We start from the raw sequence: 16,471 nt of genomic DNA on the forward strand, positions 1-16,471 counted from the left end.
GGAAATTGAAAAAGAAACTTGGCTATTTCTGTGACATACAACACTTCAAGATAGTAACTAGAATTATGGCTGGCAACCAGGACAGATCAGAATTTTAGGAGTGTTATATAATTTTTAAAACATTTATATTAATAACATCCACATAATACCACCTAAAAAGGTTTATCATCACTTATTTAATAAAGCTTCCCATGTAATTTAATATACCAAATAAGCCTAATTAGTTTAGCACCTTTTTCTTTATAGGAAGAGAGAGAACAAATTTCTTTGAGTAGTCCCAGGGGCCTCTGAAAATTCTTAAAGAAAACTTTTTTCCCTTCGGGTCAAAAGAAAGACTTCACTTATGATTTGAATTTTGAGAGAAGCTTGTCAAAAATATCAAAAGTTTTTTAAAACACTTGGTCTAATAGGAAACAACAGTCACTGCAAAACAATTCAATCAAAGCGACAACAGAAACAGTCAAGGGCAATGAGGGAGTTAAAACAGTTTGAAAACCTTAATAGAGAGACCAGTATTATTGAACATAGGAAATTATTTTAATAAAACATTGATCTTCTGTCTTTTAGGTAAACTTACTCAAAAATAAAGAAAAACCTTTTATAAGCTCTTTATCAAGAGCAGACTAAAAGTCCGGGGAAATTATCCCAAGAGAGAGAACAGGGGCTGGCCTGGTGCTGCAGTGGTTAAGTCCGCACATTCTGCTTTGGCAGCCTGGGGTTTGCTGGTTCGGATCCTGGGTGTAGACATGGCACTGCTTGGCAAGCCATGCTGTGGTAGGCATCCCACATATAAAGTAGAGGAAGATGGGCACAGATGTCAGCTCAGGGCCAGTCTTCCTCAGCAAAAAGAGAAGGATTGGCAGCAGTTAGCTCAGGGCTAATCTTCCTCAAAAAAAAAAAAAAAAAAGAACAAAATTTTAATTTTGTACCAGCTTACTTTTTATGTTAAAGCTCATTCACTTAATTAAATTTATTGCAATCTTAGCTAACTTGACCATGCATAAAACTCTTTTCAGGCTTTTTCTTTCACAAATCTTCTATAATTTTCTTTTTACACTCAGAATTTGTCCCATGCCTTCTTTTTTCCCTTCTAGGGCTTTAAGGCAAATTTATTTTCTTTTTCTTTTTTAAAGATTGGAACGTGAGCTAACATCTGTTGCCAGTCTTCCTTTTTTCCTTCTTTTCTTCTTCTCCCCAAAGCCGCCCAGAGCATCGTTGTATATTCTAGTTGTAGGTTCTTCTGGCTCTGCTACGTGGGATGCCACCTTAGCACGGCTTGATGAATGGTGTTATGTCCACACCCAGAATCCAAACTGGCAAAACTCTGGGCAGCTGATGTGCAGCGTGTGAACTTAACCACTCAGCCACGAGGCTGGCCCCTAAATTTATTTTCTCAACAAAACGAACAAAAATATTTCCATTCTTTTTATTATTATTATTATTTTTTATTGAGTTATTGATAGGTTACAATCTTGTGAAATTTCAATTGTACATTAATGTTTGTCAGTCATGTTGTAGGTGCACCACTTCACCCTTTATGCCCACCCCCCACCCCACCTTTCCCCTGGTATCCACTAAACCGTTCTTGGTCCATAGTTTTAAATTCCTCATATGAGTGGAGTCATACACAGATTATCTTTCTCTTGCTGGCTTATTTCACTTAAAATAATTCTCTCAAGGTCCATCCATGTTATTGCAAATGGAATGATTTTGTTCTGTTTTGCAGCTGAGTAGTATTCCATTGTATATATGTACCACATCTTCTTTATCCATTCGTCTGTTGATGGGCACTTAGGTTGCTTCCACATCTTGGCTATTGTAAACAGTGCTGCAATAAACATTGGGGTGCACAGGACTTTTGGGATTGCTGACTTCAGGCTCTTTGGATAAATACCCAGTAGTGGGATGGCTGGATCGTATGGTAGTTCTATTTTTAGTTTTTTGAGGAATCTCCATACTGTTTTCCATAGTGGCTGCACCAGTTTGCATTCCCACCAGCAGTGTATGAGGGTTCCTTTTTCTCCGTAACCTCTCCAACATTTGTTGCTATTAGTTTTAGATATTTTTGTCATTCTAATGGGGGTAAGGTGATATCTTAGTGTAGTTTTGATTTGCATTTCCCTGATGATCAGCGATGATGAGCATCTTTTCATGTGCCTATTGGCCATCAGTATATCTTCTTTGGAGAAATGTCTGTTCATGTCTGCAGCCCATTTTTTGATTGGGTTGTTTGATGTTTTGTGGTTGAGTTGCGAGAGTTCTTTATATATTAAGGATATTAAGCCTTTGTCAGATATATGACTTGCAAATATTTTTTCCCAGTTAGTGGGTTGTTTTTTTGTTTCAATCCTGTTTTCATTTGCCTTGAAGAAGCTCTTTAATCTGATGAAGTCCCATTTGTTTATTCTTTCTATTGTTTCCCTTCTCTGAGAAGGCATGGTGTCCGAAAAGATCCTTTTAATACTGATGTCAAAGAGTGTACTGCCTACGTTTTCTTCCAGAAGCCTTATGGTTTCAGGTCTCACCTTTAGGTCTTTAATCCAGTTTGAGTTTATTTTGGTGAATGGTGAAAAAGAATGGTCAATTTTCATTCTTTTCCATGTGGCTTTCCAGTTTTCCCAGCACCATTTGTTGAAAAGACTTTCTTTTCTCCATTGTATGCCCTCAGCTCCTTTGTCAAAGATAAGCTGTCCATAGATGTGTGGTTTTATTTCTGGGCTTTCAATTCTGTTCCATTGATCTGTGCACCTGTTTTTGTACCAGTACGATGCTGTTTTGATTACTGTAGCTTTGTAGTATGTTTTGAAGTCAGGGATTGTGATGCCTCCCGTTTTGTTCTTTTTTCTCAAGATTGCTTTAGCAATTCGGGGTCTTTTCTTGCCCCATATGAATTTTAGGATTCTTTGTTCTAATTCTGTAAAGAATGTCATTGGGATTCTGATTGGGATGGCGTTGAATCTGTAGATTGCTTTAGGTAGAATGGACATTTTAACTATGTTTATTCTTCCAATCCATGTACATGGAATGTCTTTCCATCTCCTTATGTCGTCATCCAATTCTCTCAGAAAGGCCTTGTAATTTTCATTATATAGGTCCTTCACTTCCTTAGTTAAATTTACCCCAAGGTATTTTATTCTTTTTGTTGCGATTGTGAATGGTATTGTATTCTTGAGTTCTTTTTCTGTTGGTTCATTACTAGAGTATAGAAATGCTACTGATTTATGCAAATTGATTTTACACCCTGCAACTTTGCTGTAGTTGTTGATTACTTCTAAGAGTTTTCCAATGGATTCTTTGGGGTTTTCTATATATAAGATCATGTCGTCTGCAAACAGCGAGAGTTTCACTTCTTCCCTCCCTATTTGGATTCCTTTTATTCCTTTTTCTTGCCTGATTGCTCTGGCCAGGACCTCCAGTACTATGTTAAATAAGAGTGGTGATAGAGGGCATCCTTGTCTCGTTTCTGTTTTCAGGGGGATGGGGTTCAGTTTTTGCCCATTGAGTATGATGTTGGCTATGGGTTTGTCATATATGGCCTTTATTATGTTGAGGTAGTTTCCTTCTATGCCTATTTTGGTCAGAGTTTTTATCATAAATGGCTGTTGGATCTTGTCCAATGCCTTCTCTGCATCTATTGAGATGATCATGTGGTTTGTATTCCTCAGTTTGTTGATGTGGTGTATCACGTTGATTGATTTGCGGATGTTGAACCATCCCTGTGTCCCTGGTATGAATCCCACCTGATCCTGATGTATGATTCTTTTGATGAATTGCTGAATTCTGGTTGCCAAAATTTTGTTTAGAATTTTTGCATCTATGTGCATCAGTGATATTGGCCTGTAGTTCTCTTTTTTCGTGGTGTCCTTCTCAGGTTTTGGTATCAGCGTGATGTTGGCCTCATAGAATGTGTTAGGAAGTGTTCCATCTTCCCTAATTTTTTGGAATAGCTTGAAAAGGATGGGTATTAAATCCTCTCTGAAAGTTTGGTAGAATTCCCCAGGAAAGCCATCTGGTCCTGGGGTTTTATTCTTTGGGATGTTTTTGATTGCTGTTTCAATCTCTTTCCTTGTGATTGGTCTGTTCAAATTGTCTGCCTCTTCTTGAGTGAGCTTTGGGAGACTGTAGGAGTCCAAGAATTTATCCATTTCCTCTAGGTTATCCATTCTGTTGGCATATAGTTTTTTGTAGTATTCTCTTATAATCTGTTGTATTTCTGCAGAGTCTGTTGTTATTTCTCCTCGCTCATTTCTGATTTTGTTTATTTGAGCTTTCTCCCTTTTTTTCTTTATAAGTCTGGCTAGTGGTTTGTAAATTTCATTTATCTTCTCAAAAAACCAGCTCTTTGTCTCATTGATCCTTTCTACTGCCTTTTTCGTTTCAATAGTATTTATTTCTGCTCTGATTTTTATTATTTCTCTCCTTCTGCTGACTTTGAGCTTCATTTGTTCTTTTTTCTCTAGTTCAGTTAGGTGTGCTTTAAGGTTGCTTATTTGGGATTTTTCTTGTTTGTTAAGATGTGCCTGTATTGCGATGACTTTTCCTCTTAATACAGCTTTTGCTGTATCCCATATGAGTTGGTATGGCATGCTCTCATTTTCATTTGTTTCCAGGTATTTTTTTATTTCCTCTTTAATTTCTTCAATGATCCATTGCTTGTTCAGTAGTGTGTTGTTTAGTCTCCACATCTTTGTGCCTTTCTCAACTTTTTTCTTGTAATTAATTTCTAGCCTTATAGCACTATGATCTGAGAAGATGCTTGTTATTATTTCAATGTTTTTAAATTTGTAGAGGCTTGCCTTGTTTCCCAACATATGGTCTATCCTAGAGAATGTTCCATGTGCACTTGAGAAGAATGTGTATTCAGCTCCTTCAGGGTGGAGTGATCTATATATGTCTATTAAGTCCAATTGTTTTAGTTTTTCATTCAGCTCCACTATTTCCTTGTTGATTTTCTGTCTGGATGATCTGTCCATTGACGTGAGTGGGGTGTTGAGGTCCCCTCCTATTATTGTGTTGTTTTTAACATCTTCCTTTAGGTCTGTTAATAGTTGCTTTATGAATCTTGGTGCTCCTGAGTTGGGTGCATAGATATTTATAAGCGTTATTTCTTCTTGATGAAGTGTCCCTTTGATCATTATATATTGTCCCTCTGTGTCTCTCTTTACCTGTCTTATTTTGAAATCCACTTGGTCTGATATGAGAATTGCAACACCTGCCTTTTTTTCCTTGCTATTTGCTTGAAGTATTGTCCTCCACCCCTTCACCCTGAGTCTGTGTTTGTCCTTGGGGCTGAGGTGTGTTTCCTGGAGGCAACAAATTGTTGGATCGTGTTCTTTAATCCATTTTGCCACTCTGTGTCTTTTTATTGGAGAGTTCAATCCGTTCACATTGAGAGTGATTATTGATGCATGTGGACTTAATGCTGTCAATCTGTCGCTCATTATCTTGTTTTCCTGTGTTTCTTTTCCTGTGTGCTTTAGACTATCCATTTAATACTGCAATTTCTTATGCTGGGTTTCTTAGATTTTTCCTTATCTATGATTTGTGACTCTGTTCTATACTTTATTTTAGTGTCTACCTTGAAGTTTGTATTTAGAATCTTGTGTATAATATAGTCTATTCTCTGGTGGTCTCTTACTTACTCGACCAATACTGATTTAGACCCTTTGCTCTTCCCCTCCTAAATAATTATTTTTATTTTTTATTCCAACTCGTCTTATTAATTTGTAGTTAGAGTGCTAAGATCGTCCTTGTTTTGGTGGTTTCCTTATTTTTGCCCTAATGCTATAGTTGAATATTTGCTATCCTGTTCTGGTTCTATCCATCAGTCTCCCTAGTCTGTGGCTTGTGTCCCCTTTCTCCCTTTTTTCTTTTTTCAAGTATGAGAGCCTTCTTGAGGATTTCTTGTAATGGAGGGCTTTTAGTTACAAATTCCCTTAACTTTTGTTTGTCTGGAAAAGATTTAATTTCTCCCTCCTATCTGAAGGAAATTCTTGCTGGATAGAGTATTCTTGGCTGAAGGTTTTTATCCTTTAAAGCTTTGAATATATCACTCCATTCTCTCCTAGCTTGTAGGGTTTCTGTAGAGAAATCCGCTGACAGTCTGATGGGGCTCCTTTATAGGTTATTCTCTTTTTTTTTCTTACTTCCCTGAGTATTCTTTCCTTATCATTCCTATTTGCCAACTTTACTATTATGTGCCTTGCTGTGGGTCTTTTTACATTGACAAATCTAGGAGATCTAAAACCCTCCTCTACACACATTTCTCCATTGATCCCTAGATTTGGGAAGTTCTCTTCAATAATTTCGTTAAGCACACTTTCTGCTCCATTTTCCTTTTCCATATTCTCGGGAATTCCTATGATCCTTATGTTCTTACTCCTCATTGAATGCATTATCTCTCGGAGATTTTCCTCATGTTTTTTAATCCTTAGTTCTCTTTCTTCCTCTGTCTGGTGCCATTCAGCCTGTCTGTCCTCGATTATGCTGATTTGCTCCTCTATATTGTCTACACGGGCATTCAGGGAATCCGTATTCTGTTTTATCTGGTCCATTGTGTTTTTCATCTCAAGTAATTCTGTTTGATTCTTCTTTATGATTTCAATCTCTTTTGTGAAGTAACTCCAGGACTCGGCTTGTTTCTCTATCTTTCTCTCTACCTCATTGAGTTTTTTGATTATAGCTGCTCTGAATTCATTATCACTTAGTTTACCTAATTCCAAGTCCTCAGGACTTAATTCTGTGTTTTTATTGTTTTCCTTCCGGTCTGGGGCTTTTATAAATTGCTGGATGGTAGAGGAGCGGTTTTTTCTCATGGTGGTAGAATTCAGTTGCAGTTACAGCCTGTCGCCACTAGATGGGGGTGGAGAGCGGCGTGTTAGCTCTCCGCCTTGGGGCAAGATGGCTGCGCCCACTGGCTTTGCTGTGGGGGTGGGGCTGTTACACGCGCCGATCTGGGTTCAAATCAGTTCTGTTCTCTGGTCTCCCAAGGCCCTTGCTTTATAGGGTCCCAGCCAACGGAAGCTTTCCCCCCCATCAGCGGATCTCCACTGAATCAGCGGCAGGAGTCCTGGATGATCCCCCGGTCGCGCGGCCCCTCCCCTGCTCCTTCCTGACCCGCGCCGCAGCGATCCAGACTCTAGGGGAGGGAGCGATGTTCTCTCCTACCGTTCCAGTGCCTCCGAAGGTGTAAAGCTAGGTTTATTATCTCCTCCTTCTTGGTATTGTAGGTCTCTAACGAGCTGGCATTATGTTTATTCTCTGAAATTCAGTTCTTCCAATCTTTTGTTGTATTTTGGAGGGGAGAGAATCCCGGGTCAGCTCACCCTGCCATTTTGCTCCGCCCTCTCAAAAATATTTCCATTCTTTATGCCTTCCTTACTGAAAACATATATCTTGCTTTCCTTGAATACCAAGATATTTTCCTTATTAATTTTTAGTAGAATTTTTAAACCTTGCAGACCTTAGTGAAAACTAAAAAGCAATTATGAATTGTCTTTGATATTAGCATTCTAAACGTTTTTCATAATTTCCAGAAACATGCTAATTCATAGTACAATGTTTAATAAAATACAAGACGTATTTAGTAATAGGCCCAAACGTATTTTAGTTTGTCTGTAACAAGAAGCCAAAAGTAGATAAACTTATACATATTTAACAAAAATGTTTCAGTATGTTATTTTATTTGAAAATGACCCAGATATCCAATGAATTTTCATTTAATTTTGTCTAGCAAAACTTCAAAGTTTCAAGCTACCAGAAAGACTTTGGAAGTTATTTTAAATACACATGACATAATACATAATTATTGTTAAAAAGCACTTTTATCTTTTCCACATCTATTTAGTTTACTTGTTCCCAATAATTATTTAGATTGCCTACAAAACTTCATGAGACATTAGACAAAATTAGCCACCATTTTAATTTATTATTTTAGCTAAGCAGTTTTATAATAGAGATAATATCAGCTTATATGACCCGTAAATGTATAATAAAGGCTGCATGTCTGCATCATATCCATTGCTGACAACTTGGAGAACGTGTCCATTTTAATCAAACCAACAACCTTAAATAAGCTTTCAGTTATCAAGGATTAACTTATATCATGTTAACTTGAAAGACATTTGGTCTAATTTCTATTACATTTAGAAATAATTTATATAAGTGCTTACTTTAAACCAATTGAATGGAACTCTTTAGAAATTATACCAGCCAGAGGCAAAATATCAGACATACATAACATACATATAGACACACACACACAGAGTCTCAACAGCTATTGTTTTAAAATTACTGCCATGAATCTGGTACAGTAATACAAAGCTCCCTAGTTATGAATCCAAATTTTGTTTTAATCCTTTTTTTTTTTTACTAATATTTGTGAATAAGACACTCAAGATTCTAGGTTTTTGTGAGGGTGCACTTATGGCCATTTTTCTTTCCCTTTTCCTTCTTTTTTCTTCAGTCCTAGGAATTAGTGATGGGCTAGATATTCCCCAGAGATATCTCTCTTTGAGATAAGTGAAATGAGTGGAACCTGAACTGCCTCTAGAGCTGAATTTCCAGTCTTGCAAGGATTTCTTAACAACAATTGCTCTTGAGGGGAATTGGAATTGGCCAGCCAAAGATATGTGTCTTTGGCATGAGGACTATTTTGGGCTGGTTACTTTTATTTTTTATTTTTATTATTTTTGTTTTATTATTATTTTATTTTCAGAAAAACATTTTATTGTGCAAATGTAACAAGTAATTCAGACCTGGTAACTTTAATATAATATGAAATGAAATTCAATGCAAAAGGCAATAAATGATCAGTGATAGATATTTCACCATTGAAAAGTAATTACAATTAAAGGAAGACTGCAATCATAATCTCCTAAGAACTAACATGTTAATTTTAAATGAAAAATTAAACATCATTAGAAAATACAAGGGAATAATTAAAATTTCCCATTTTTAATATTAGTTTTAATATGTCATTTAAAAACAGATAAAATACTTTAAAATGTATGATATGTTTTAAAAACAAATTGAAAAACTGTAATTACATAGAATATATACAACCAACATATAGAATAATCATTATTTTATTTCTTATTTTTTATTGCAGTAACATTCAGTTATAACATTATATAGCTTTCAGGGCCAGCCCCGTGGCTGAGTGGTTAAGTTCTCATGCTCCACTGCAGTGGCCCAGGGTTCGGATCCTGGGCGTGGACATGGCACTGCTCATCAGGTCACATTGAGGCGGCGTCCCATGTGCCACAACTAGAAGGACCCACAACTAAGATATACAACTATGTATGGCGGCGGGGGTGGGGGGCGGTTTGGGGAGATAAAGCAGAAGAAAAAAAAAGATTGGCAACAGTTGTTAAAAAAAAGTTACATAGCTTCAGAAGTACATTGTAATATATTTCAAATTCTGTGTAGATTACATCATGTTCACCACCCAAAATCTAATTATAGTCCATCACCACACATGTGAGCCTAATCACCCCTTTTGCCCTCCCCCCTCCCCTCTTCCTCTGTGGTAACCACCGCTCCTGGGCTGGTTACTTTTAAAAACTGCAGACGTGAGAGAAACTCTGAAAAGTAGAAGTTACCTTTTGTTAAAAGACATTTACGTTTGTAAAGGAAATCATCATCTGTGAAGGTGTCTCCTTGTCTGTACCAGGAAGAAGAGGGGATGACCTTATCTCTAGAAACTCTTAATGCGGAAGGCAAGGACTTAAATCTGCATAATAACCTTACTCTTGTTTACTGTACTTTTCTGGTAATCTCCCATAACTGATTCCACCCACCCTCAACATCCTCTTTTGTCTTTAGCTGAGGATGGTATTGAAGGTGAGAGCTTCTGCCATTTTGGTGGGTTACTTAGTTTTTCTGGGTCTCTCCCATGTATACATGTTATAAAGCTTTGTGTAATTTCCTCCTGTTATTCTGTCTAATGTCAATTTAATTCATAGCCCAGGCAGAAGGACCTAGAGTGGGCTGAGGAAATGTCTTCCTCCTCTACACTCTTGATTTCTCAGAAATTGGGTTGCAAGTCAAATGACATTACAGGTTGATCTACGTGTCCAGCTATATCACAAAGACACAGAGAAACCACTTAAGTTTTCCTCAAGATGGTGTTTCTGGGGCATATTTGCCTTGTCAGTTTCTAACGTCCCAATATCTTTGAGCATTTTGAGAGGAACAGGGGAGTCTTTGCGATTGGAAAAGGACAAGTGAACTTTGAACCACCCTCCAGAGCCTGGCCCTGCAGGGATTTTCAAGACAAAGATGGTCTGAGTTTCCCCAAAGAAGTGAAAAGATGTTGACCCACCCCTTTCAGCTACATTTTTCTTTTCAATTTAGAAGTTTTTCCAATTTAAGGATCCATCCTGGGGCTGGCCCCGTGGCCGAGTGGTTAAGTTCGCGTGCTCCACTGCAGGCAGCCCAGTGTTTCGTTGGTTCGAATCCTGGGCGCGGACATGGCACTGCTCATCAAACCACGCTGAAGCAGCGTCCCACATGCCACAACTAGAAGGACCCACAATGAAGAATATACAACTACGTACTGGGGGGCTTTGGGGAGAAAAAGAAAAAAAAATCTAAAAAAACAAAGAAGAAAGGATCCATCCTCTGACCATTGGTGAATAGGATCTTAATAGTGACGCAAACCAATAAGCATTTATGGCTTAACTATGGACGTAAGAGGCGCATGCAAAAGAGAGTGCAAAAGAAGCAGCCTTCATAAGATCTGGTAAGTTCACCCACAAAGAGAGTCCAAGAAAGCAAAGGCTTCAGTTGCGTAGGCAGTAGTGCACTAACAAATGAGGAAGGTTGAGACGACAGAAGCCCAAGATGAACTGGGACCCCTCGTGAGTAAAGGGGTCACAAAGCCAAGCTCTCAAGACATGAAACAAGGCAAAAGAAAAGAAAATCTCATCTTACATGCACATTAACAGTTTTAGCTACGCTTTGGTCTCTTGGAGCCACACTAATACCTAGGGAGAGGTGCCACAGGGTTGGGGATTGTGTGTGCTTTACAGAGTACCTCATCATTGCATGGACATTTTCTTGAGGTTGGTGGGAGACCTGTCATCATCTACCTCATTCTGTGACCAACTTAGCCTGTGACAGGAGACTTCTTGAGGTGGCGAGTGCCGTAATGGCTCTTAACTGCTTAACACTTGCCCACCAATATTGTGGCCTTGCTTGACCTCCAAGATGTCCCTTAGCAACAGCTTCCACCTTTTGCACATAGTCTATAGGCGGGCCCTATGGCAAAGTCTACTTGGGCTACCCAGACAACAGGCTTAGGGAGATGCCTGCTTCTTGCCCTACATTTTTCCATTTTATGACAAATGACACAGAAAAACAGAGATAAGGAAAAATAGCAACTGTCTTTGGGAGGAGAAGATGAATAAATCAATTAGTACTCAGTAGCTCATACTAGGTACTCATAGCTAAAAGTCTCCCAATTCCAGAGAACGCAGCCTAAGGGGCTACAGGTGGAGATCAAATTAGGATTTCCCATTGTTTCAGAATTTAGATTTGTTTTAGAATTTAGCTAGAATCAGATGGTGAAAATTTCAAGCGTCCCTGAAATCAAAACCCTTACAGTGAAGGCCCAGCCAAGGCTTTCTCCTAATGGCTGATGTAATTCCCCTGAGGCTGACAGAGGTTTGGTGGGACCCTTAGCCACAAATGAGAGTGCAACCTGCATTTCTGCCCATCTCGGACTGCAAAATGGAGTGCAACCCCAATTTTGTTTTATGCAGCCTTCTGCATATTGTTACATAATTAAAGAAAAAATATCATTCTGTCAATGTACATCATGCCAGGAAGCACAAACTATGCTAAGTGAGCAGTTGGGTTATCTTCATCTGCACAACACTGTGAGGTGTGGGGCACCATTACAGCCACGTGACCCACGAGGAAATCACAGGATGTAGCCCCTTATCCCAACCAGACCAGTGGTGGCACCAGGACTGGAGGAGGCCACGTCTGACAGAGACAATGCTGGCAACCACAGCCCTGACCTATTGTCCCTGGACCAACAGCGGTATCTCTGAGGAGCTTGGAACCCAGTCCATTCTAGAGCCATGGAATGAAGTGCCAAGCTTTTTGGGGTAGAGGTAGGAATAGAGAATTTTCCTAACTCAAGGAGGCTTTCAAAGCAGGAAGTGTGTGTGATAACCATGGCAGAGAAGGGAACTTCCCAGTTACTCCCAGGGATTATGTGGGCCCGTTGGGCAGAGCTCCTCAAGGGCAGGATTGCCAGAACATTCCAAATATCTCAGAGCCCTTAGACAAGCAATGCCCAAATGCAGAGGTGAGGGGATGGTGGCCTCCAACAGAAGTCAACAACCTGGGAAAGAACATACAGCCAGAGAAGAGGCAGAACCTACAGAAGATGGCCTGAGGTTCCCAGCAGCCACTTTCTCAGGTGTCCCCAAAAGCTCACCCTCCGTGGAAGCACATGGGAGAAACGCACACACACTCCCTCACGGAGCGATAACAAAGGGAAAAACAACAGCTGACGCCAACAGTAGCAAAGCAGCAGACAGTGGAGACAATGGACCTGGCCAAGGCTGTTCCTCCTTTCAAGTCTGTGGTAGGCTTCGCGCGACATACAGGAGAGAACCTCACTGTCCACAGCAGGGAGTCAGCGGAAGAGCTAGAGTGGTAAATTTGAAAGGAAGGAAGAACAGATGGGGAAGGACCAAAAAGTAGAAAACGGAGCTAGAAGCTCGGGATCAAGGCAGCTCTCCTGGACTCCCAAATAGAATAAAACCCATACACCGTAACTCCCCACCACATATTACAAAGTCCATTTGGTAGAGTCAGGAAAATGGCAGAGAGAAGAAAATATGAGGGATAATGGAACCAGCTTACCCTGAGGAAGCACAGCCATTTGGGGGATATCTGGGGAATTTGAAAACTCGCCTTCTCCCGCCTGGCATACCCTTATATTCCTTACGCCGTCCACTCACCTTCTCTAGAACCACCCCCACCGCCCTGCCCCCTGTAGCCCCCCAGAGCTCCTCTACACAGAACTTGCACTCAAATTCATGCAACAGTCCTTGACTCGGTCCCAGTGGCCCAGGAAGTCTCCTAGAGCAGGAGTAACGGACGTCTAAACAGCTGGCCCCGGAGCCGCGTCATCCACGTGAGACACGCCCCACGCAGGACAGCACCGGCGTTACTTTCCTTCCGGCCCATGCCCCGCCCCCTGCGCACAACGTCCCCGCCCACTCTAACCTCCCAGCCAATGGCGGTCAGCAGACATAACAGGAAGTGACGTCCTCACCCTCCAGGTTTAGGCTGCCTGTGAAAGGTAAGGCCTCGTGTCCGTTGTTTTCTCTTCATCCAGAGATAAACTTTGAAAACGGGGTCGAGCTCTTGAAAATGAAAAGCACAATAGTAGCGTAAGAACAACAACAACAAAGATTTGCAGGATCATGCCGAGGACGTATGCTAGAGATCAGAGCAAAAATTTTAAGGGACTAAAAGGGGAGGAAAGCTACTCGCAAAAGGCGGGTCTGGTAAGTCCAGGTTTGAGGAACAGGATTTCCAGGAACAAAGAGCTGTTAGCACAGTCACAAGCTCACCACGGAGAAGGAATTGGGAGCAGCATCCCACAGTTTAGTGGGAAGAGGCAGGGAGGGAAGGGCCACACACCTTTGTGGCAGGAGACCCCACAGAGCATGCCAAGTCCTCCATGCCTTTGGCCTCGGCTGCTGGGCACCAAAACCAGGTAAAGGCCTTTGCTACAGGATCCAGAGAAAAACACTCTAAAACACTATTTAAACTGGGTGGGATAATGACATCTTTATTTTGACTAATCTCTTTAAGAAATTAACACAATTTAATTAATTGCTTTATTGTGGTAACATTAGTTTATAACATCATGTAAATTCCAGGTGTACATCATTATATTTTGACTTCTGTATAGACTACATCGTGTTCACCACTGAAAGTCTAGTCGCCGTCCGTTACCATACACACGTGCCCCTTTACCCTTTTCGCCCTCTCTCCATCCTCTTCCCCTCTGCTAACCAAGAGTCTGTTCTCTGTATCCATGAGTTTGTTAGTTTATCTCCCACATATGAGTGAAATCACTTCCTTTTGAATGTGGGTACATGAGAGTAATGTAACTTTGTCACCAACAAAGAATTCCAATTCTTATGATATCACGTTATGGTAGCTACAGATATGTCCACAGGATTCTTGGGCTCTTTCTGTGGAGCTGGCCAAGTGTGCCAAGGCAGAAGAGCCCTGGCTGAGGGAGCTTGGGGCTAGAGAGACGTTGTCGAGAGGATCAGTGCCTGCCTTCAGCTGGGTAATCCATGAGCTCCTTCATCTGTTAACTGAAGGGTTGGTGGTTCAAGCCCAATCGGGTTTTGACCGATTCCAGGTTCTTTTCAGATATGCTTGGGCTGCACATTGTCTCTTAACTAGCTTGTCTCTCAACCTTATCCTCAATCTCCGTACTTTAAATCAGACGTGGAAAAATCCTGCTTGAACTTGCAAGGTTCATGTTAGTTACTGAAGGGTTTTGGTAGAAAGAATTTTGTTTCAGGGGTAAAAGCAAGTTTTGGAGTTCCAGAGCCTACGTTTCTTACAGACTGTGTGAATAATCTTTCTTCCCGAGGCTGGGTTTTTACAGCTGCTCGTTTCTGGAAACCTGATGTCAATACCCTTAAGTTAAATCATCGGGAACACACGTCTTATTGAACAAGTTGCATTTTTTATTCCTTGCAGCCAGAAAAAACACACCCCGTGGTCTAACCTATGAAAGGACTTGGGCTTCGGTTGGGTGATTTGGGGAGGATGGGAGGAAGCAGAGTGTGCCCCCTAGTGAATAGTGTGGTCCGCACGGGCAGTTCTATGATTGGAGTAAAGAGGTAACAGTCATTTCCTATGGAAAGAGGAGGATATTTGGGATTTTGTAGATTGCACAGTGACCATGCCTTTGTCTGTGCCTGGACAGAATTATGAGGTAGCATTGTTTTGTCTCGTTTTTATCTAGATTTCGGAGTAATCTTGTGTGAGGCTGATGTTCTACGTCTGAGGTGATTTCCGACAGGAGAACTAAACAGTCAGGCTGTGTGTCAGAGCAGTGCAGCTGAGCAGCAGAAGCTGGTATTTTCTATCTCACTGGAAATCCCTAAAATAGAGAAGAAGGCAGAACACTCCAGTCTCACAAGCTGTAGGGGCAAACCTGGCTGGGTAACAGTGTGACTTTGACGAAGTTTCTTGACTTGTCTGTGGCTCAATTTCTCCTTTTAACATGTGTCGGATAGGAGTTCTTCCTGCATGGTTTGTCCTAGGTTTACATGAGACGTGCGGGTGAAGCGTGGAGCCCAGAGCCTGGCACATAGTGAGTACTCAGCACATAGTTGCTCTTGGCTTCCATCCCTATCAGCATTTCTTTGATCTGCCTTGTTCTTTTGAACAGCTGCGGGCCCTTTCAGGGTGCGGATGGAGCGTGACGAGTCAAGGTTCTCCAACTGAGGAACATGAAATTGGTTCCAGTGTCTATTTTTACAAACAGTGCTGCAGTGGACGTGTGTAGATCTGTATTTATACATCTCCATCACCGCCTGTGTAAGTGTTTCTCTAGTATATACTCCTGGAAAGAGAATTGCTCAGTTTAGAAATATGTTTGTACATACCTAATTTTTGTTTATTCCTGCCCTATGGCCTTGCAGCGAAGCTTTACCAATTCGTATTCCGAATCATTTAGGAGAATATTCTTGTCTCCACCCTCTTGCCAACACTGGATAGCATTTATTTTTGCCAACACCTATCACTTATTTTTGCCAACAATTAACCCCTTATTGAGAGATTTACCCAGTAAGTACACTCATTGGCATAACTTATCTGACATCCTGGAAAAGCTGAAATCAATAGGATTTTTCTCTATGCTCTTCTGTTTTCTGACTGCTGTGTTCTCTCAGATGATCTGGGCCAAGAGCAGTGCAAACATATCCCTCTTACTTGTTGGATGCTACTGCCTGTGGGTTCACACGCTGTTCTGGATTTTGAGGGGGAGGGGCTGGTTCACAGGAGAGGTTTGAGGTTGGGCTTACCTAACTTCCCTTGACAGAGAGGCCAGGCTCGAGCAATTGGGAACTGTCATTCTGAAAAGTGAGGTTTCCACGATGGGGCTTGAGAAAAATACAAATTGGTAAACAGAGACGTTTGAATTTTCATTAGAATGAGACTCTAAAAAATAGATCTTTTCTGTATTCCCAGTCCAAATAAGTGGGGAGGTTGCATTCAAAGGACTTTGTCTGGGGAACTTACTCTAGCGGCGGCTCTCTTGCTCTCCTTGAATTGGTTCGCCCATGCTGGTAACTGGCACTTGCTATAACACCTTGTCTGGTGAGTTCAGGAGAACAAGGAGCTAAACATAATCTGCAGTAGGAAACAGAGACAGCTGATGGATTCGTAGACAATGTTCCGTGGAGTTAAGTGT

This window comes from Equus caballus, chromosome 5 (assembly GCF_041296265.1).
Source record: "Equus caballus isolate H_3958 breed thoroughbred chromosome 5, TB-T2T, whole genome shotgun sequence".
In the NCBI taxonomy this organism is placed as follows: Eukaryota; Metazoa; Chordata; class Mammalia; order Perissodactyla; family Equidae; genus Equus; species Equus caballus.